Source organism: Salmo salar, chromosome ssa02 (genome assembly GCF_905237065.1).
Source record: "Salmo salar chromosome ssa02, Ssal_v3.1, whole genome shotgun sequence".
Lineage (NCBI taxonomy): Eukaryota > Metazoa > Chordata > Actinopteri > Salmoniformes > Salmonidae > Salmo > Salmo salar.
In genome coordinates this window covers 86,136,017-86,158,559 of record NC_059443.1, presented here as the reverse complement: position 1 = coordinate 86,158,559, position 22,543 = coordinate 86,136,017, and the positions used below count along the sequence as shown (strand labels likewise).

General features: G+C 41.2%; 2 long non-coding RNA genes and 1 pseudogene across 2 annotated transcripts; 1 reads left to right on the top strand and 2 right to left on the bottom strand.

Annotated features, from left to right (window-relative positions):
* Positions 1–531: 531 nt before the first annotated feature.
* On the top strand, positions 532–898 carry LOC123732566 (uncharacterized). The gene is made up of 2 exons (XR_006763232.1): positions 532–678; positions 839–898. It is a non-coding gene; the product is annotated as an uncharacterized lncRNA (long non-coding RNA).
* Positions 899–7,157: 6,259 nt separating this feature from the next.
* Positions 7,158–11,005, bottom strand: LOC106578601 (uncharacterized). The gene is made up of 2 exons (XR_006763227.1): positions 10,376–11,005; positions 7,158–8,049 (listed from the first exon to the last, which is right to left on the bottom strand). It is a non-coding gene; the product is annotated as an uncharacterized lncRNA (long non-coding RNA).
* Positions 11,006–16,364: 5,359 nt separating this feature from the next.
* Positions 16,365–22,277, bottom strand: LOC123738554 (gastrula zinc finger protein XlCGF17.1-like; annotated as a pseudogene).
* Positions 22,278–22,543: the final 266 nt, after the last annotated feature.

Below are 22,543 nucleotides of genomic sequence, written 5' to 3'. Positions count from 1 at the left end.
CCGGATTCGACCATATTAATTACCTAAGGCTCGTATTTCTGTGCGTTTAATATATTATAATTAAGTCTATGATTTGATAGAGCAGTCTGACTGAGCGATGGTAGGCAGCAGCATGCTCGTAAGCATTCATTCAAAATAGCACTTTCGTGCGTTTTGCCAGCAGCCCTTCGAATGCAATGCGCCGTTTATGACTTCAAGCCTGTCAAATCCCAAGATGAGGCTCGTGTAACCGATGTGAAATGGCTAGCTAGTTAGCGGGTGCGCGCTAATAGCGCTTCAAACGTCACTCGCTCTGAGACTTGGAGTAGTTGTTCCCCTTGCTCTACATGGGTAACGCTGCTTCGAGGGTGGCTGTTGTCGATGTGTTCCTGGTGTAACTGACAATCTGTAAGTCTATGTCGTTGTTTTTTGTTTGAATTGTTTACGTGTTCGCTATGCGGGTGAAATGATAAGACAAGTGGAACTACGTGGCTAATAACTGTTGTAACGGGGATCATTATCGTAGCAACACACCTTTGGTGGTGAAGGCATTCCCGCGCGGTGTTAGCTAAGTTTTCATGTTACCGGGTGTAGTTCGTAAAGGTTGATATGTGTATGTTAGGATGAAGCGTGAATTCATGCCAGGAATAATAAGTGTGAGGTTTGATTTCCTCCCTTCTGTAATAAGCAGCCAATGAGGTATTTTTCCTTTATTCGTGTGTTCAATCTGATACTGTTATAGCTCCGGCTAAACTGTGTATGCATGTAAGCACTTCAGAGTTATACCAAGCTAATAAGTCACTCATAAGACAAGAAGGTGTAAGAGTGTGCTTAAACTGTATTTTCATTTACTTTATAGTTCTCACGGAAGGTGATAATTCTGACTAAACTACAGAATAAAGCCGCCAGTTAAAATCAAGGAACGGTTGTGCTCGTGGTTACTGGAGGGAGCTACACCTGGTTCGAGCCCAGGTAGGAGCGAGGAGAGGGACGGAAGCTATACTGTTACACTGGCAATACTAAAGTGCCTATAAGAACATCCAATAGTCAAAGGTACATGAAATACAAATCGTATAGAGAGAAATTGTCCTATAATAACTACAACCTAAAACATCTTACCTGGGAATATTGAAGACTCATGTTAAAAGGAACCACTAGCTTTCATATGTTCTCATGTTCTGAGCAAGGCACTTAAACATTAGCCTTCTTACATGGCACATATTGCACTTTTACTTTCATCTCCAACACTTTGTTTTTGCATGATTTAAACCAAATTGAACATGTTTCCTTATTTATCTGAGGCTAAATAGATTTTATTGATGTATTATATTAAGTTAAAATAAGTGTTCATTCAGTATTGTTGTAATTGTCATAAAAAATAAAAATAAAATAAAAAACAATTGGCCGATTAATCGGTATCGGGTTTCTTTGGTCCTCCAATAATCGGTATCGGTATTGAAAAATCATAATCGGTCGACCTCTAAACATCACTACATTAAAATAACTACATGCCGTGCCCCCCAGATAGACCCTCCTCAAATATATATGTTAAGTCACTTTTTGGAAACGGAACAGAGAAAACAAGGGGTAGCTTGTTCTCTACGTCGTCTGATTCTAGACATGTCAGTCATCATCCCAGGGCCCTGCGTTGAAGAGGTATTGACGAGCCAACTCCGAATATCCAAAGTTAAAAACAAATTGAAGGCGGTACTTACTGGTGTTACTCAGATCTCCTTTCTCCTCCTCATCTTCCAATGTGACAGTAATCTCTCCTTCCTTCTTCACTCCAAAAACGGCATCCTCCTCTTTCTCCTCTTCTTTCACTGTAACAGCCTCACCCTCTACTTCTTGTTTTACTGTAACAGCCTCCTCTTCCTTCTCCTCTTTCACGACAATGTTCAGCCCCAGAGCTTCTTTCTCCGTCCAGCAGACCTCCTCTTCTTTAACAAGAGGGGAGTAGTTTAGGGAGCTCATGTTCGGGGATGTTAGCTAGCTAGCTATCATTAGCGACTAGGCTAGTGCTAACTTAACCAGCCAGCTACTATAGCTGACTAATAAATAATAACGTGATATTAAATATAATAGGTTAACAAGTAGATACGACAGAAGTGTGTTTAAAACACAGTAGGTAATATACACCGAAAGCGTATAAATAGGTTGAATCTTCGGCTATGTTGGCTAGCAAGCTACCGAGGTGGTTAACGAGCTGTTTATGAAGAACCGTCCACTAGATTATACGTCACGCTGGCAGCATCGCCTGAAAGACGCACATCGCCGTCTGCTGACTGGAGGGAAACGCAGTTGAGGATCATATTTTATTTTCAGACAAAGATTATTTTACATGGATTTAATCATCTTTTTAAAACTTTAGTTGATAGCGTATAAGGAAAGTATTCAGACACTTTCCTTTTTCCAAATTTTGTTAGCTTTATTCTAAAATGGATTTATTAGAAAATGTTCCTCATCAATCTACACACAATACCCCATAATGACAAAGCGAAAGCAGGTTTTTAGAAATTATCGGAAAATTATTACAAATAAAAACAGAAATACCTTATTTACATAAGTATTCGGCCCCTTTGCTATGAGACATATTACAGACATATTCAATCTCTCCCTATCCCAGTCTGCTGTCCCCACATGCTTCAAGATGTCCACCATTGTTCCTGTACCCAATATATATATATTTTTTATTTTTTTATTTTATTTAACTAGGCAAGTCAGTTAAGAACAAATTCTTTATTTCCAATGATGGCCTACCCTGGCCAAACAAGGACGACGCAGTGACTCCCAATCACAGCCGGATGTGATTCAGCCTGGATTCGAACCAGGGACTGTAGTGATAAATCTTGCACTGAGATGCAGTGCTGTAAATCAAATCAAATTTATTTATATAGCCCTTCTTACATCAGCTGATATCTCAAAGTGCTGTACAGAAACCCAGCCTAAAACCCCAAACAGCAAGCAATGCAGGTGCAGAAGCACGGTGGCTAGGAAAAACTCCCTAGAAAGGCCAAAACCTAGGAAGAAACCTAGAGATGAACCAGGCTATGAGGGGTGGCCAGTCCTCTTCTGGCTGTGCCGGGTGGAGATTATAACAGCACATGGCCTAGATGTTCAAATGCTCATAAATGACCAGCATTGTCAAATAATAATAATCATAGTAGTTGTCGAGGGTGCAACCTTTGCGCCACTCGGGAGCCCGGAAAGCAAAGGTAACTGAACTAAATGACTATCGCCCCATAGCACTCACTTCCATCATCATGAAGTGCTTTGAGAGACTAGTCAAGGATCATATCACCTCTACCTTCCCTGATACCCTAGACCCACTTCAATTTGCTTACCGCCTCAATAGATCCACAGACGATATAATCACCATCGCACTGCCCTATCCCATCTGGACAAGAGGAATACCTATGTAAGAATGCTGTTCATTGACTATAGCTCAGCATTCAACACCATAGTACCCACCAAGCTCTTCATTAAGCTTGAGGCCCTGGGTCCGAACCCCGCCTTGTGTAACTGGGTCCTGGACTTCCTTACAGACCACCCCCAGGTGGTGAAGGTATGAAAAAAAAGTCCATGTCACTGATACCCACAAGGATGGATACTCAGCCCCCTTCTGTACTTCCCATTCACCATGACTGCGTGGCCATGTACGCCTCAATCATCAAGTTGCAGACGACACAGCAGTAGTAGGCCAGATTACCAGCAATGATGAGACAACCCACAGGGCGGAGGTGAGGGACCTGGGAGTGTGGTGCCAGGAAAATAACCTCTCGCCCAACGTCAACAAAACAAAGGAGATGGTCGTGGACTTCAGGTAACAGCAGAGGGAGCACCCCACCATCCACATCAATGGGACAGTAGTGGAGAAGGTGGAAAGATTAAAGTTCATCGTCGTACACATCACTGGCAAACTGAAATGGTCCACCCACACAGAAATGTGGTGAAGAAGGCGCAACAGCGACTTCAACCTCAGGAGGCTGAAGAAATTTGGCTTGGCACCTAAAACCCTCACAAACTTTTACAGATGCACAATTGAGAGCATTCTGTCAGGCTGTATCAACGCCTGGTACGGCAACTGGTAATGCCTGCAACTGCACCCCCCAGTGATGCGGTCTGCCCAACGCATCACTGTGGAAAAACTACCTGCTCTCCAGGACATATACAGCACCCAATTTCACAGGAAGGCCAAAAAGATCATCAAGGACAACAACCACCCGAGATGGTCGATGGTCACCATGAAAGCACTCCAGAGTTCCTTTGTGGAGATGGGAGAGCCTTCCAGATGGACACCATCTCTGCGGCACTCCACCAACCAGGCCTTGATGGTCCAGTGGCCAGATGGAAGCCACTCCTCAGTAAAAGGCACAACATTCTAATTAAAAAGGTACACCATAATTAAAGGGATGGCTTAAGATGGAATGTACTGAAAACCCTCATGAAATGAAAACTCCATGAGAAAATATGTTGGCCAACAAATGTGAGGGTTTTCAGCGGTTTAATGAAATGTTTAATGAAAAGAGCGTCCAAGGTAGGTATGCAGAGCATGAAATGAGTGCGTAGGCAAAGCATACATTCCTAAATGGGGATCGGCCCCGGTCTCCTGGTAAAACACAAACCTCCTACAGCAATTTCATGCTCATTTTGAGAAAGTGGCACTACTGATAAAGTCTCCTGGTAAAAACTATTTTGCCAAGACAAAAACATGCAAAGAGCTGGAAGTGTGTTGATTTTATGGATCTACTGTTGATGAAATAAGGAAGAGATTCAATTTACTTTTAGGGAAAAGATTGTACAATAAAACCGAACTAAACGTTAAAATCCCCAATTGCTCCTTGATTATCGATAAAAATTCCAGGCATTCAACAAAACATATACAGTGGGGGAAAAAAGTATTTGATCCCCTGCTGATTTCGTACGTTTGCCCACTTACAAAGAAATTATCAGTCTATAATTTTAATAGTAGGTTTATTTGAACAATGAGAGACAGAATACCAAATCCCTTGTTGGCAATCACAGAGGTCAGACGTTTCTTGTAGTTGGCCACCAGGTTTGCACACATCTCAGGAGGGATTTCGTCCCACTCCTCTTTGCAAATCTTCTCCAAGACATTAAGGTTTCGAGGCTGACGTTTGGCAACTCGAACCTTCAGCTCCCTCCACAGATTTTCAATGGGATTAAGGTCTGGAGACTGGCTAGGCCACTCCAGGACCTGAATGTGCTTCTTCTTGAGCCACTTCTTTGTTGCCTTGGCCGTGTGTTTTGGGTCATTGTCATGCTGGAATACCCATCCACGACCCATTTTCAATGCCCTGGCTGAGGGAAGGAGGTTCTCACCCAAGATTTGATGGTACATGGCCCCGTCCATCGTCCCTTTGATGTGGTGTAGTTGTCCTGTCCCCTTAGCAGAAAAACACCCCCAAAGCATAATGTTTCCACCTCCATGTTTGACGGTAGAGATGGTGTTCTTGGGGTCATAGGCAGCATTCCTCTCCTCCAAACACGGCGAGTTGAGTTGATGTCAAAGAGCTCCATTTTGGTCTCATCTGACCACAACACTTTCACCAGTTGTCCTCTGAATCATTCAGATGTTCTTTGGCAAACTTCAGACGGGCATGTATATGTATTCTTGAGCAGGGGGACCTTGCGGGCGCTGCAGGATTTCAGTCCTTCACGGCATAGTGTGTTACCAATTGTTTTCTTGGTGACTATGGTCCCAGCTGCCTTGAGATCATTGACAAGATCCTCCCGTGTAGTTCTGGGCTGATTCCTCACCGTTCTCATGATCATTGCAACTCCAGGAGGTGAGATCTTGCATGGAGCCCCAGGCCGAGGGAGATTGACAGTTCTTTTGCGTTTCTTCCATTTGCGAATAATCGCACCAAATGTTGTCCCCTTCTCACCAAGCTGCTTGGCGATGGTCTTGTAGCCCATTCCAGCCTTGTGTAGGTCTACAATCTTGTCCCTGACATCCTTGGAGAGCTCTTTGGTCTTGGCCATGGTGGAGAGTTTGGAATCTGATTGATTGCTTCTGTGGACAGGTGTCTTTTTTACAGGTAACAAGCTGCGGTTAGGAGCACTCCCTTTAAGAGTGTGCTCCTAATCTCAGCACGTTACCTGTATAAAAGACACCTGGGAGCCAGAAATCTTTCTGATTGAGAGGGGGTCAAATACTTATTTCCCTCATTAAAATGCAAATCAATTTATAACATTTTTGACATGCGTTATTCTGTCTCTCACTGTTCAAATAAACCTACCATTGAAATTATAGACTGATCCTTTTTTTGTCAGTGGGCAAACGTACAAAATCAGCAGGGGATCAAATACTTTTTTCCCCCACTGTAGCGTCCTCTATTACTCTGGGTACAGCCTACCTCTGAAAGAAATCTGCACAAACCTGGTCACATTTGACATATCAACATTTTGCCATATAGCCAGTTGGCAGGCATGCTGTCACGTCTCTTTTGTCAGTCAACATGATTAAACACAACTGTTACAGTGGCTTAAATGAAGGAATGGAATGGAACACTATTAGATTCTAAATAGAGGAAAGGATGGTATGGAACATTATTCGATTCTAAATAGAGGAAATGATGGAATGGAACACTATTAGATTCTAAATAGAGGAAAGGATGGAATGGAACACTATTAGATTCTAAATAGAGAAAAGGATGGAATGGAACATATTAGATTCTAAATAGAGGAAAGGATGGAATGGAACACTATTAGATTCTATATAGAGGAAAGGATGGAATGGAACACTATTAGATTCTAAATAGAGGAAAGGATGGAATGGAACACTATTAGATTCTAAATAGAGAAAAGGATGGAATGGAACATATTAGATTCTAAATAGAGGAAAGGATGGAATGGAACACTATTAGATTCTAAATAGAGGAAAGGAACACTATTAGATTCTAAATAAAGGAAAGGATGGAATGGAACACTATTTGATTCTAAATAGAGGAAAGGAACACTATTCGATTCTAAATAGAGGAAAGGATGGAATGGAACACTCAGATTGGAAATAGCAGTGATGTCACAAACATGTCCCATCCTCAAGTCTCTCTCTTTGAAGTGAGTTTGGAAAATCACTATGCAGCATCTTAAAAATAGTTTTCACAAACGCACTTTATATGTCCGAACATAGAATCAAATCGACTTCCCCAAAATAATATGGCATTTACTTTATTTCACCTTTATTTAATCAGATATGTCAATTGAGAACCAATTCGCATTTACAATGACAATCTGAATGAAGAAATACTCATATTAATCTATTTAATAATTAACATTTTTGAAATATCCCAATTATATAGTGAACAACATTTAGGGGTTTACACTTGCATTCAATCAATCTTAAGTTCATAATCAAAACATAATATTTTTTTATATATTTTAATCCGATTTTCGACATGATCATTTCTTGAGATGGAAAAAAAATGTAGACCTATTTTTCAGTATGATTTCATTCATACAATATGATTTAATGTAGCATGAACAAAAACAAGTTCTCAATCAAAAACATAAGTCAGAACACAGCCTCTATTCTCTCGTGTGATTTCAGGTCCTCTGACTGGGAAAATGTATTTTCACAATGAGAGCAGTGGGATGTCTTCTCCTCCTGTGTATTAGTATGTTGGAAAGTCTTTTCTACTGTGTGTGTTCTCCCATGCCTTTTCAAGCTCCCTAACCGGGTAAAACTCTTTTCACATCGGGAACATTGGTAAGGCTTTTCTCCTGTGTGTATTCTCTCATGCTCCTTCAGGCTCGCATACCACCTAAAATTCCTTGCACAGTGGGAACAGTGATAAGGCTTCTCTCCAGTGTGTCCCCTCTCATGTGTTTTCAGGCTCCCTAACTTGGTAAAACTCTTTCCACAGTGGAAGCAATCGTAAGGGTTTTCTCCTGTGTGCGTTCTCTCATGTACTTTGAGGTTCCTTAACCACTTAAAACTCTTTCCACACTGGGAACAGTGGTGTTGTTTCGCTGGTTTGGGCGTCTCTGGGTCTGGTTCCCCTGAAGGAGTCTCCCTGCTGTCAGAGTGACAGTCTGGTCCCTCTCCTACCAAAGACAAACAGAGTATTTAGTTAAATACTAAACAGAGAACTGAATTAAACCTCCATGAAATAAAACTGTCTTCCTGTGAGGCAAGATTCCTCAAAAACCTGAGGTCAGTTTTCAGAACATTACATAGTTTAATAAAAACTTGGGGGGGCGCCCTAATAATAATAATAATAATGTAGAACATAAAATCTAATCTTGCTCTCATGTTTATAGGCTGAGCAGAGCTCTATAATAGGGAAAGGGGGATACCTAGTACACTGAATGGATTCAACTGAAATGTGTGTCCCGTATTTAACCCAACCCCTCTGAATCAGAGAGGTGTGGGGGGCTGCCTTAATAGAGATCCACGTCATCGTCATATAATAATAGATAATGTCATGTTTACAGGCTGAGCAGAGCTCTATAATAATAGATAATGTCATGTTTATTGGCTGAGCAGAGCTCTATAATAATAGATAATGTAATGTCTTTAGGCTGAGCAGAGCTTTATAATAATAGATAATGTCATGTTTATAGGCTGAACAGAGCTCTATAATAATAGATATTGTCATGTTTATAGGCTGATCAGATCTCTATAATAATAGATAATGTCATGTTTACAGGCTGGTCAGAGCTCTATAATAATAGATAATGTCATGTTTATAGGCTGAACAGAGCTCTATAATAATAGATAATATCATGTTTACAGGCTGAGCAGAGCTCTATAATAATAGATCATGTCATGTTTATAGGCTGAGCAGAGCTCTATAATAATAGATAATGTCATGTTTTAGGCTGAGCAGAGCTCTATAATAATAGATAATGTCATGTTAATAGGCTGAGCAGAGCTCTATAATAATAGATAATGTCATGTTTATAGGCTGAGCAGAGCTCAATAATAATAGATAATGTCATGTTTATAGGCTGAGCAGAGCTCTATAATAATAGATAATGTCATGTTTATAGGCTGAGCAGAGCTCAATAATAATAGATAATGTCATGTTTATAGGCTGAACAAAACTATAATAATAGATAATGTCATGTTTATTGGCTGAGCAGAGCTCTATAATAATAGATAATGTCATGTTATAGGCTGATCAGAGCTCTATAATAATAGATAATGTCATGTTTATAGGCTGAGCAGAGCTCTATAATAATAGATAATGTCATGTTTATAGGCTGAGCAGAGCTCAATAATAATAGATAATGTCATGTTTATAGGCTGAGCAGAGCTCTATAATAATAGATAATGTCATGTTTATAGGCTGAGCAGAGCTCAATAATAATAGATAATGTCATGTTTATAGGCTGAACAAAACTATAATAATAGATAATGTCATGTTTATTGGCTGAGCAGAGCTCTATAATAATAGATAATGTCATGTTATAGGCTGATCAGAGCTCTATAATAATAGATAATGTCATGTTTATAGGCTGAGCAGAGCTCTATAATAATAGATTATGTCATGTTTTAGGCTGAGCAGAGCTCTATAATAATACATAATGTCATGTTTTAGGCTGAGCTCTACTATCTATCTATAGCTTGACAACATTTCTTTCCCTTTTGGTTACTAAGCAGTCAACATTTATCAACATTTAGCAACTACGTTAAACTAGCAACATTAGCAAACCGTTAGCTATATTTCAGAGGTTAAAAGTTGGATATTAAATTAAATGTGTCACGCAGTCAAATTTTACAATATACAGAATGTCCCACAAAATGTGTACATATTACTTTTTTGAAAACTCTCATAACCTAACTTAACTAAAACCTAACTTAACTAAAACCTAACTTAACTTACATGAATTACAATGAAAGTTGTGGTCAGCTAGCTAGAAGGATGTATGTAGTCAAAGTTATTATTATTATTATTATTGTTTCTTGTTGACTATTTTAATTGAAATCCTTCGCAGTTATGTTGGATAAATAAAACATATAAGAAGCCATATGTATCTTACATTAAAAGGCCAATGCAGCAGTTTTTAATCTCAACATCAAATCCTTTCTGGGTAACTATGAAGTACCTTCCTGGTTTTGTTTTCAAAGATGCCCACTGTCTGGGTGTTCACTTCCCCCCACGGGTTACTATAGCAACACACATCACCAGTCATTTATATCTTGTTTGTCAATTCTGAGTGACATTAAAGTTGTGAATTTGCTAATCCATTGTTTAGGTTTTGTTGGTGACCCGCTCTTTGGTGGTATACACATCTTACAGTGTAGTTATCAATTCCTACATTAAATAAAAACATATTAAAGCATAAACATTCAGTAGAACGCTGCTTTAAAACCACGCATCAGTTCAACAATAGTTTGTGGTGCTGTTTCTAAGACAGTACTTACTGGTCTTAATCAGATCGCCTGTCTCCTCCTCCTCTTATTGTTCTTCCTTCTCCTCCTTTAATGTGACAGTTATCCCCTCCCCCTTCACTCCAAAAACTGCATCATCCTCTTTCTCTTCCTCCTCTTCTTTTACTGTAACATCCTCCTCCTCTTTCACTCTGAACGCGTCTTCCTCTTCTTTAACTTAAACGTCTTTCTCTTCTTCTTTCACGGTAACAGCCTCACCCTCTACTTGTTGTTGTAGACACAAGAGCTTCTTTCTCCGTCCAGCAGACCTCCTCTTCTTTAGCAGGAGGAGAGTAACTTAGTGAACTCATGGTCGGGGATGTTAGCCAGCTAACCTAGCTAGTTAGCGACTAGCCTGGTGATAGGCTAATTTATCAAGCCAGCTAACGTTACCTGACTATACGGAAATATGACATTAAATGGGGAAACTAGTTATATGACAGAATTATGCTTTAAATACAGAGGCAAATATACACCGAAGAAGTCTGAACAGCTTGAATGTTTCGGCTAGGAAGCTACCGTAGTGGCTGACTAGATGTTGTTGAAGAAGTGTTCCGTCCACTAGATTATACGTCACGCTGATAGCATCGCCTGAAAGACGCACATCGCCATCTGTTGACTGGAGTGGTTAAGGCAGATAAATGTTTATTTTATTTCCAGACAAAAAGTGCATTTTTACATTTCTTTCATTAAATAATTATATAATAGTCAGACAACTGCAGATTTGTAATAAGTATGAATTTATAACCTACTTCTACATTATACCAACCCAACAGATTTTCCTACTACAGTGAATATTAACCAATGAGGTGGGTCTTTCCACATTCTACCAACCCAACAGATGTTTCTACTACAGTGAATATTAACCAATGAGGTGGGTCTTTCCACATTCTACCAACCCAACAGATGTTTCTACTATGAAGCAACACTTTCAGGTTAATTAAAGTTGAATTCCCAAACAGCCTCTACAGGTTTGGTCATTATCAGGTATTGGAGCGTTGAAAGATGATGCACAACAACGGTTTCTTCCAGGAAACCACGACTCCAATAACCACCGCGGTCGAAACAACTGTAAAGTTATCGAAACGACTACCGCTACAATCGACCTGTTCGCAATACATGGGTATTGGGATCTAACCTCATTGATCTGTCAGTAAGCTGTGTCTACATGGGTATTGGGATCTGACTTCATTGATCTGTCAGTAAGCTGTGTCTACATGGGTATTGGGATCTGACTTCATTGATCTGTCAGTAAGCTATGTTTACATGGGTATTGGGATCTAACCTCATTGATCTGTCAGTAAGCTATGTCTACATGGGTATTGGGATCTAACCTCATTGATCTGTCAGTAAGCTATGTTTACATGGGTATTGGGATCTGACCTCATTGATCTGTCAGTAAGCTATGTTTACATGGGTATTGGGATCTAACCTCATTGATCTGTCAGTAAGCTATGTTTACATGGGTATTGGGATCTGACCTCATTGATCTGTCAGTAAGCTATGTTTACATGGGTATTGGGATCTAACCTCATTGATCTGTCAGTAAGCTATGTCTACATGGGTATTGGGATCTAACCTCATTGATCTGTCAGTAAGCTATGTTTACATGGGTATTGGGATCTGACCTCATTGATCTGTCAGTAAGCTATGTTTACATGGGTATTGGGATCTAACCTCATTGATCTGTCAGTAAGCTATGTTTACATGGGTATTGGGATCTGACCTCATTGATCTGTCAGTAAGCTATGTTTACATGGGTATTGGGATCTAACCTCATTGATCTGTCAGTAAGCTATGTCTACATGGGTATTGGGATCTAACCTCATTGATCTGTCAGTAAGCTATGTCTACATGGGTATTGGGATCTAACCTCATTGATCTGTCAGTAAGCTATGTCTACATGGGTATTGGGATCTGACCTCATTGATCTGTCACATAAATAATTACTGTCCAGCACATTGTCTAGGAAGGTACTGTTCATAGGCCATCATTGTAAATAAGAATTTGTTCTTAACTGACTTGCCAATTTAAATAAAGGTAAAAAAAGGGAATATGTTCCATAATCCATTGCATGCCTACTTGTCTTGTCTGTTTATTGTACACCTGCTATGTAAAAGAGACAGAAGAATGCACAATGGTCAATGCTATCTGGGATCCTTGGGACATCCCTACCCCAAACCCTAACCTTAACCCCTACCTTAACCATTTTAAATGTCAACTTCAATGGGCTAGGGACATCCCAAGGATGTATCTCTACCTGAAAATACATGATCTAAGTGATTGATAGTTAGTATTCAGCATAAAGCCTTATTTACTTTAATGAACTACTAAAATAGTGATTTTGTCAGACAGCATAGACAGCAGCTCTACACTTTATTGAGTGACTGATCCATTCATCCTTCCAACCCTCCTCAGCCTTCCTCTCCTCTGAAGACCCAGTGGGGGTGGAGCTCAGTCAGAGAGCTGTTGAGGGACTGGTTAGGAAGAACACTTCTACAGCCAGAGAGGTGAGAGGTCACACATGGTTTAGATGGTAAATATTTTATGTCCCCTTAGCGGTTCATCACATAAGCAAAAGGGAATATGTTCCATCATCTATGTTTATTTACATTAGTACAAATTGTCCACTGATATTGGTGTAATTTCTCACCCTTTTTGGCTGTATGAAAGTTAATTTCCCCTCAGACACACATATTTGTTCTTTGTTTTTACCCGAGCCACTGCCTGTTCACCCGCTATCATTCAGAAGGCGAGGTCAGTACAGGTGCATCAAAGCTGGGACCGAAAAACTGAAAAATAGCTTCTATCTCAAGGCCATCAGACTGTTAAACAGGCATCATGAAATCATTGTCCCTTTAATAATGTTCACATATCTTGCATTTCTCATCTCATATGTATAAACTGTATCTCAGTCTATGCTGCTCTGACATTGTTTATCCATATATTTATATATTTTGAATTCCATTCCTTTACTTAGATATGTGTGTATTGGGTATTTGTTGTGGAATTGTTAGATATTACTTGTTAGATATTGCTGCACTGTGGGAACTAGAAGGACAAGCATTTCGCTACACCTGCAATAACATCTGCTGAACACCTGTATGTGACCAATAACATTTGATTTGATTTATGAAGGTAATTTGTGTAAAATGTATTTTTCCCCTCATTCACCCCATCTCTTTACATTGCTTATGCATATTCAGTGGTTTGACTGCGTCCAGACTGTCAAAGGCCCATCCTGGTAGATCTGAACCTAATGCAGTTTGGAGTGATCGGATGACAGAAGTCACATTTAGGTGCCAGGTGTAACTGAGGCTGTAGATTTACTTTGAGTGTTTTATATAATATGACTAAATGTGTTTCTGTGTTGCAGGGGCAGTCAAGAAATGGAACGGCAAGGCCACAGAACATGACATAATCAGAGCTGTGGGAGACCACCTCAAGCCCCTGGTAGAGCCGAGGGTGGTGTTTACCACTCCACCACGCCCCCAGCAGGCTTGAAAAGTGATACTGTTTTTCAGACTAAGAAGGACCAATACATGTGTTGCTTTTACACACATTTGTTCATTGGTTTGGCAAGAGTCTTGATTGGTCAGTCATTGGGTTCATTTGTTTTACAATATGTTCAAATCAAATCAAGCTTTATTTATAAAGCACATTTCAGACATGGATGCAACGCATTGGCTTCACAGGAAAAAACAAATAAAAACTGAAAAATGTACTACACAAACATAAGAGGATAAAAAACAGATTAACAACTGAAAGACTAATGAACATACTAAGGAAATGCCATTGATTAAAATATTAACAATTGGATGCAATATCCAACCCAAAATATCAGCTTGTTTTACTACATTGTTTGTTGTTAAGTTCCCCAGCAAGAAAACAGAAATGTTGCTCAAACAGAAGAGGAACTAACAAAGACTCACTGACAACAACCACAACTAAACAGGTGGTGTTTTAGGAGGGGTTCTGATAGACACTATGGGAGTGTCCACTGAAAGTTGACTAGTAACAACAACTGGGACCTAAAAGACACCCACCATGAGACCCACTAAATCTGTCCAAGAAGAGGAAAACAAAAGAAAAACCCACACCAAACTTAAAGACAGGTGTCACGTTCTGACCTGTAAAGGTGTTATTTGTTAGTGTTTAGTTTGGTCAGGACGTGGCAGGGGGTATTTGTTTTATGTGGTTCAGGGTGGTTGTGTGTATGTGTCCATGTAGAGAGGGGTATTTGATTTATTAGTCCAGGGTTTTGGTTATTGTTCTGTTAGTTTATTTCTATGTTCTATCTAGTCATTTGTATTTCTATGTTTAGTTAATTGGTGTTGGGGCCTTCAGTTGGAGGCAGCTGTCTATCGTTGCCTCTGATTGAAGGTCCTATAATTAGGGGTGTGTTTGTATTGTGGTTTGTGGGTAGTTGTATTCTGTTTTGTGCTTCTTACCTGACAGAACTGTTAGTGTCATTTCTGTTAATTGTATACGTGTTTATTTTGTTTCTCCTTCTTATATATTAAAAAGAGAAGATGAGTATACACTTCCCTGTTGCGTCTTGGTCCTCCACACACACGTTACAACAGGAAGTAAACCAAAAAGGTGGAACAACTAAAGGTGTTGACTCTCCACATCTATCAAGACAACAGGAGCACTGGGCCAGACACTCTTAAATAGAACCTGGACCAGCTCAGGTGAAACACCTTCCCACTAACGAGATGGACAAGCCAGCACAGGTGTCACACATACTGACTAACGAGGTGACACCAATCAGTGCGTCCTACGTGCTAACGAGCTAGACGTGCTAACGAGCTAAATGTGCTAACGAGCTAGACGTGCTAACGAGCTAGACGTGCTAACGAGCTAAATGTGCTAACGAGCTAGACGTGCTAACGAGCTAGACGTGCTAAAGTCCAGCCTCAAAACATAAATAGAAAAACCACAGCCCGTAACACCTTCCCCCTTAAGACAACAAATAAACTCAGCAAAAAAATAAACATCCTCTCACTGTTAACTGTGTTTATTTTCAGCAAACTTAACATGTGTATGAACATAACAAGATTCAACAACTGAGAGACAACTGAACAAGTTCCACAGACATGTGATTAACAGAAATGGAATAATGTGTCCCTGAACAAAGGAGGGGTCAAAATCAAAAGTCACCGTCAGTATCTGGTGTGGCCACCAGCTGCATTAAGTACTACAGTGCATCTCCTCGTCATGGACTTCACCAGATTTGCCAGTTCTTGCTGTGTGATGTTACCCCACTCTTCCACCAAGGCACCAGCAAGTTCCCAGACATTTCTTGGGGGAATGGCCCTAGCCCTCACCCACCGATCCAACAGGTCCCAGATGTGCTCAATGGGATTGAGATCCGGGCTCTTCGCTGGCCATGGCAGAACACTGACATTCCTGTCTTGCAGGAAATCACACACAGAACGAGAAGTATGGCTGGTGGCATTGTCATGCTGGAGAGTCATGTCAGGATGAGCCTGCAGGAAGGGTACCACATGAGGGAGGAGGATGTCTTCCCTGCAATGACAACGAGCTCAGTCCGATGATGCTGTGACACACCACCCCAGACCATGACGGACCCTCCACCTCCAAATCGATCCTGCTCCAGAGTACAGGCCTCGGTGTAATGCTCATTCCTTCGACGATAAACGTGAATCCGACCATCCCCCCCGTGAGACAAAACCGCGACTCGTCAGTCCTGTCTGGTCCCATAGAGCACGTTGTTGCCGGTGATGTCTGGTTAGGACTGCCTTACAACAGACCTACAAGCCCTCAATCCAGCCTCTCACAGCCTATTGCGGACAGTCTGGTCTGCCACTGCGAGGACGATCAGCTGTCCGTCCCTGTCTCACAGTATGGACATTGCAATTTATTGCCCTGGCCCCATCTGCAGTCCTTATTTCTCCTTGCAGCATGCCTAAGGCACGTTCACGCAGATGAGCAGGGACCCTGGGCATCTTTATTTTGGTGTTTTTCAGAGTCAGTAAAAAGGCCGCTTTAGTGTCCTAAGTTTTCATAACTGTGACCTTAATTGCCTACCGTCTGTAAGCTGTTAGTGTCTTAAGTACCGTTCCACAGGTGCAAGTTCAAATCTCAAATCAATTGAACAAACATTTAGGGTTCCACATTGTGACATCATTAAAATACTCCTACAACAATGTTAAAAACATATTGTGACATTGCATTGATATCATGAAACAACCTTCATCTATGTATTTTCTGATGTTTAATCAGATATCTTTTATCTGAGAATCTCTTGTCACATTGATTACAGCTATGAGGTTTCTCTCCTGTGTGTGTTCTCTGGTGTGATACCATGCTGTTTAGCCAATTAAAACTCTTCCCACATTGACTACAGCTATAAGGCTTCTCTCCTGTGTGTGTTCTCAGATGCACTACCAGGCTGTTTAACTGAGTAAAACTCTTCCCACATTGATCACAGCTATAAGGCTTCTCTCCTGTGTGTGTTCTCTGGTGTGTCATCAGACAGCCAGATGTAACAAAACTCTTCCCACATTGAGTACAGCTATATGGTTTCTCTCCTGTGTGTGATCTCTGGTGTACCACAAGGCTGCTTGACTGATTAAAACTCTTCCCACATTGATCACACCCATAAGGTTTCTCTCCTGTGTGTGTTCTCTGGTGTACTATCAGGCTGCTCGACTGATTATATCTCTTCCCACATTGATCACAGCCATAAGGTTTCTCTCCTGTGTGTAGTCTCTGGTGTGTCTTCAGATCTCCAGATTGACCAAAACTCTTCCCACATTGACTACAGCTATATGGTTTCTCTCCTGTGTGTGTTCTCTGGTGTTTAGTCAGATTGCTAGATGTAAAAAAACACTTCCCACATTGATTACAGCTATAAGGTCGCTCTCCTGTGTGCATTCTCTGGTGCACCTTCAAGGTGTGTGATGTTGAAAAGCTTTTCCCACAAAATGAACAATGGTGAAGCTTCTCTCCCGTGTGTGTTCTCTGGTGCACTATCAAGGAGCTTGACACAGTAAAACTCTTCCCACATTGATGACAGCCATAAGGTTTCTCTCCTGTGTGTGTTTTCTGGTGTGATTTCAGGGTTTTTAGCTGAGAAAAACTCTTCAAACATTGATCACAGCCAAAAGATTTCTCTCCTGTGTGAATTCTATGATGTATTTTAAGGTCTGTTGTAGAGTTGAATCTTTTCCCACAGTCAGAGCACCAGTGAGATTTCCCTCCAGTGTGAATTCTCAGGTGTACTTTTAGTGAATTTGATCTTGAGAAACATTTCCCACAGTCAGAGCAGCAGTAAGATTTCTCTCTTGTGGGTCTCTGCTGTTGTTTATTGAGGTGCTCTGATCTGGAGAGACTCTTCTCTGCCTCGTCAGCTTCATGATGTTGTTGAGGCTCCCCAGAGGATCCACGATAGTCCCGTCTCTCTCCTGTGTGATCGACAAAGTCAGACAGATGGTTAAAGGCTCACAACAGCAGAAATCCACTGTTAATTTATTATTTTTTCACCTTTATTTAACCAGGTAGGCAAGTTGAGAACAAGTTCTCATTTACAACTGCAACCTGGCCAAGAATAAAGCAAAGCAGTTCGACACATACAACAACACAGAGTTACATGTGGAATAAACAAAACATACAGTCAACAATAAAGTTGAAGAAAATCTATATACAGTGTGTGCAAATGAGGTGAGATAAGGGAGGTAAGGCAATAAATAGGCCATGTTGGCGAAGTAATTACAAAATACCAATTAGACACTGGAATGACAGATATGCAGAAGATGAATGTGCAAGTAGAGATACTGGGGTGCAAAGGAGCAATAAATAAATAAATACAGTATGGGATGAGGTAGTTGGATGGGCTATTGGCAGATGGGCTATGTACAGGTGCAGTGATCTGTGAGCTGCTCAGACAGCTGGTGCTTAACCTGTTTAGGATAGGGGGCAGTATTTTCACGTCCGGATAAAAAACGTACCCGATTTAATCTGGTTATTACTCCTGCCCAGTAGATGTGGATAGAAAACACCCTAAAGTTTCTAAAACTGTATGAATGGTGTCTGTGAGTATAACAGAAATCATATGGCAGGCCAAAACCTGAGAAGATTCCATACAGGAAGTGCCCTCTCTGATAATTTCTTGTCCTTCTATAGCCTCTTTATGGAAAATAGAGGATCTCTGCTGTAACGTGACATTTTCTAAGGCTCCCATAGGCTCTCAGAAGGCGCCGGAACGGGGAATTATGACTCTGCAGTCCCTGGGCGAAAAACAGTAGGGCTTTTGGAAAGTGGTCGATCTGAGAACAATGACACGGGCGTGCGCGTGCATGTGAAGAGTCCATTTTACATTTTCAGTGTTTGAACGAAAACAACGACTCCCGGTCGGAATATTACCGCTTTTTTACGAGAAAAATCGTATAAAAATTGATTTTAAACAGCGTTTGACATGTTTCGAAGTACGGTAATGGAATATTTTGAAATTTTCTGTCACGATACACGCCGGCGCGTCACCCTTCGGATAGTGTCTTGAATGCAAGAACAAACGCAGCTATTTGGATATAACTATGGATTATTTGGAACCAAAACAACATTGGGTGTTGAAGTAGAAGTCCTGGGAGTGCATTCTGACGAAGAACAGCAAAGGTAATCCAATTTTTCTTATAGTAAATCTGAGTTTGGTGAGTGCCAAACTTGGTGGGTGTCAAATTAGCTAGCCTGTGATGGCCGAGCTATCTACTCAGAATATTGCAAAATGTGCTTTCACCGAAAAAGCTATTTTAAAATCGGACACCGCGATTGCATAAAGAAGTTCTGTATCTATAATTCTTTAAATAATTGTTATGTTTTTTGTGAACGTTTATCGTGAGTAATTTAGTAAATTCACCGGACGTTTTCGGTGGGTATGCTAGTTCTGAACGTCACATGCTAATGTAAAAAGCTGGTTTTTGATATAAATATGAACTTGATTGAACAAAACATGCATGTATTGTATAACATAATGTCCTAGGAGTGTCATCTGATGAAGATCATCAAAGGTTAGTGCTGCATTTAGCTGTGGTTTTGGTTTTTGTGACATTATATGCTAGCTTGAAAAATGGGTGTGTGATTATTTCTGGCTGGGTACTCTCCTGACATAGTCTAATGTTTTGCTTTCGTTGTAAAGCCTTTTTGAAATCGGACAATGTGGTTAGATAAAGGAGAGTCTTGTCTTTAAAATGGTGTAAAATAGTCATATGTTTGAAAAATTGAAGTTTTGTGATTTTTGAGGAGTTTGTAATTCGCGCCACGCTCTATCATTGGATATTGGCGAGGCGTTCCGCTAGCGGAACATCTAGATGTAAGAGGTTAAAGTTAGTGAGGGAGATGAGTCTCCAGCTTCAGTGATTTTTGCAGTTCGTTCCAGTCATTGGCAGCAGACAACTGGAAGGAAAGGCGGCCAAAGGAGGATTGGCTTTGGGGGTGACTAGTGAGATATACCTGCTGGAGTGCATGCTACAGGTGGGTGCTGCTATGGTGACCAGTGAGTTGAGATAAGGCAGGGCTTAACCTAGCAGAGACTTGTAGATGACCTGGAGCCAGTGGGTTTGGCGACGAGTATGAAGCGAGGGCCAGCCAACGAGAGCGTACAGGTCGCAGTGTTGGGTAGTACATGGGGCTTTGGTGACAAAACAGATGGCACTGTGATAGACTGCATCCAATTTGTTGAGTAGAGTGTTGGGGGCTATTTTGTAAATGACATCGCCCAAGTCGAGGATCGGTAGGATGGTCAGTTTTACGAGGGTATGTTTGGCAGCATGAGTGAAGGATGCATTGTTGAGAAATAGGAGGCCGATTCTAGATTTAATTTTGGATTGGAGATGCTTAATGTGAGTCTGGAAGGAGAGTTTACAGTCTAACCAGACACCTAGGTATTTGTAGTTGTCCACATAATCTAAGTCAGAACCGTCCAGAGTAGTGATGCTGGACGGGCAGGCAGGTGCGGGCAGCGACCGGTTGAAGAGCATGCATTTAGTTTTACATGCATTTAAGAGCAGTTGGAGGCCACGGAAGGAGAGTTGTATGGCATTGAAGCTCATCTGGAGGTTAGTTAACACAGTGTCCAAAGAAGGGCCAGAATTATACAGAATGGCGTCGTCTGCGTAGAGGTGGATCAAAGAATCACCAGCAGCAAGAGCGACATCATTGATGTATACAGAGAAGAGAGTCGGCCTGAGAATTGAACCCTGTGGCACCCACATAGAGACTGCCAGAGGCCCGGACAACAGGCCCTCCGATTTGACATACTGAACTATGTCAGAGAAGTAGTTGGTGAACCAGGCGAGGCAGTCATTTGAGAAACCAAGGCTGTTTAGTCTGCCAATAAGAATGTGGTGATTGACAGAGTCGAAAGCCTTGGCCAGGTCGATGAATACGGCTGCACAGTAATGTCTCTTATCGATGGCGGTTATGATATCGTTTAGGACCTTGAGCGTGGCTGAGGTGCACCCATGACCAGCTCTGAAACCAGATTGCATAGCGGAGAAGGTACGGTGGGATTCGAAATGGTCTGTAATCTGCTTGTTAACTTGTCTTTCAAAGACCTTTGAAAGGCAAGGTAGGATAGATATAGATCTGTAGCAGTTTGGGTCTAGAGTGTCTCCCCCTTTGAAGAGGGGGATGACCGCAGCTGCTTTCCAATCTTTGGGAATCTCAGGTGATACGAAAGAGAGGTTGAACAGGCTAGTAAAGAGGGTTGCAACAATTTTGGCAGATAATTTTAGAAAGAGAGGGTCCAGATTGTCTAGCCCGCTGATTTGTAGGGATCCAGATTTTGCCGCTCTTTCAGAACATCTGCTATCTGGATTTGGGTGAAGGATAAATGGTGGGGGCTTGGGCGAGAGGCTGTGGGGGGTGCCGGGCAGTTGACCGGGGTAGGGGTAGCCAGGTGGAAAGCGTGGCCAGCCGTAGAAAAATGCTTATTGAAATTCTCAATTATAGTGGATTTATTGGTGGTGACAGTGTTACCTAGCCTCAGTGCAGTGGGCAGCTGGGTGGAGGTGCTCTTATTCTCCATGGGCTTTACAGTGTCCCAGAACTTTTTGGAGTTTGTTCAACGGGATGCAAATTTCTGTTTGAAATAGCTAGCCTTAGCTTTCCTAACTGCCTGTGTATATTGGTTCATAACTTCCCTGAAAAGTTGCATATCACTGTAGGACCCATAACTTCACCTAACAACAACAGACCTAGGACTATAAATCATGTAATATTTCAGGTGAAACATGGAAACTAAAATGTCTCTGTCATGACATTTCATAACCTGATCACCAGATAATTTTGTGAATAATCCCTCTAGGCTACTCTGTAATGAGTTGTCATTCTAAATGTCCTGAATGAAGGATTATATCTCTGTGTGTTGTAAAATAGCCTATCCATCAAGGAACAGTTCTCTACACATTATGAGATAAGTATCTCTGTGTCCAAACAGACTAACGAGACCCTACAGTAAATCAAGCCGACAATAACACATTATAAACATCAATTTGTTAGGGTTGTTGGATCCAACATGGAGCACGGCATAACTGTCTTTATCAGAGTAATGAATGAAGAAGCACTTTGGTTGTTGTTGAAAGTCGTGATGTTTGTCATTTGACTGTCAAAAAAACTGTCCGACAGGAAGATCCAGTAATTAAGTTGAAGTTCATCATATGACAAGCTTAACGTTATGACTGTAACTACTGTTCCCTGAAGGAGGGAAACTAGGTTCATAATGCCGACCCAAACGGATACTAAATGAAACGGCCCCTGGCAGACCACCCAGACCTGACCCCACAAGATACGTCAGTTTAATCAATTTATTCATTGTCTTTCATTTGAAACACTCCTGTCAATGTTGAATAAGGACGCACACCCGATTACGCATATAGAAGTAGGATTAGTCTACCTGGCCTGTGTGCAAATGTAGGCCTATAAATGTGCCCATTTTGGGATGTCTGGTAGTATTTCTGACTGTCTTAACGCACCACCACTAATGAGCTCTGGAGTTTCTCAAAGTATTTTTTTTCTTCACCTCAAAACAGGAAGTAAACAAAGTCTTAATGAAATCAATTGCGCATGACAATGTCCAGCTCTCGGTCTTTCGATATCCACGCGGCACGAGAGTGGTTACATTTCTCCATCCCTCAGCTG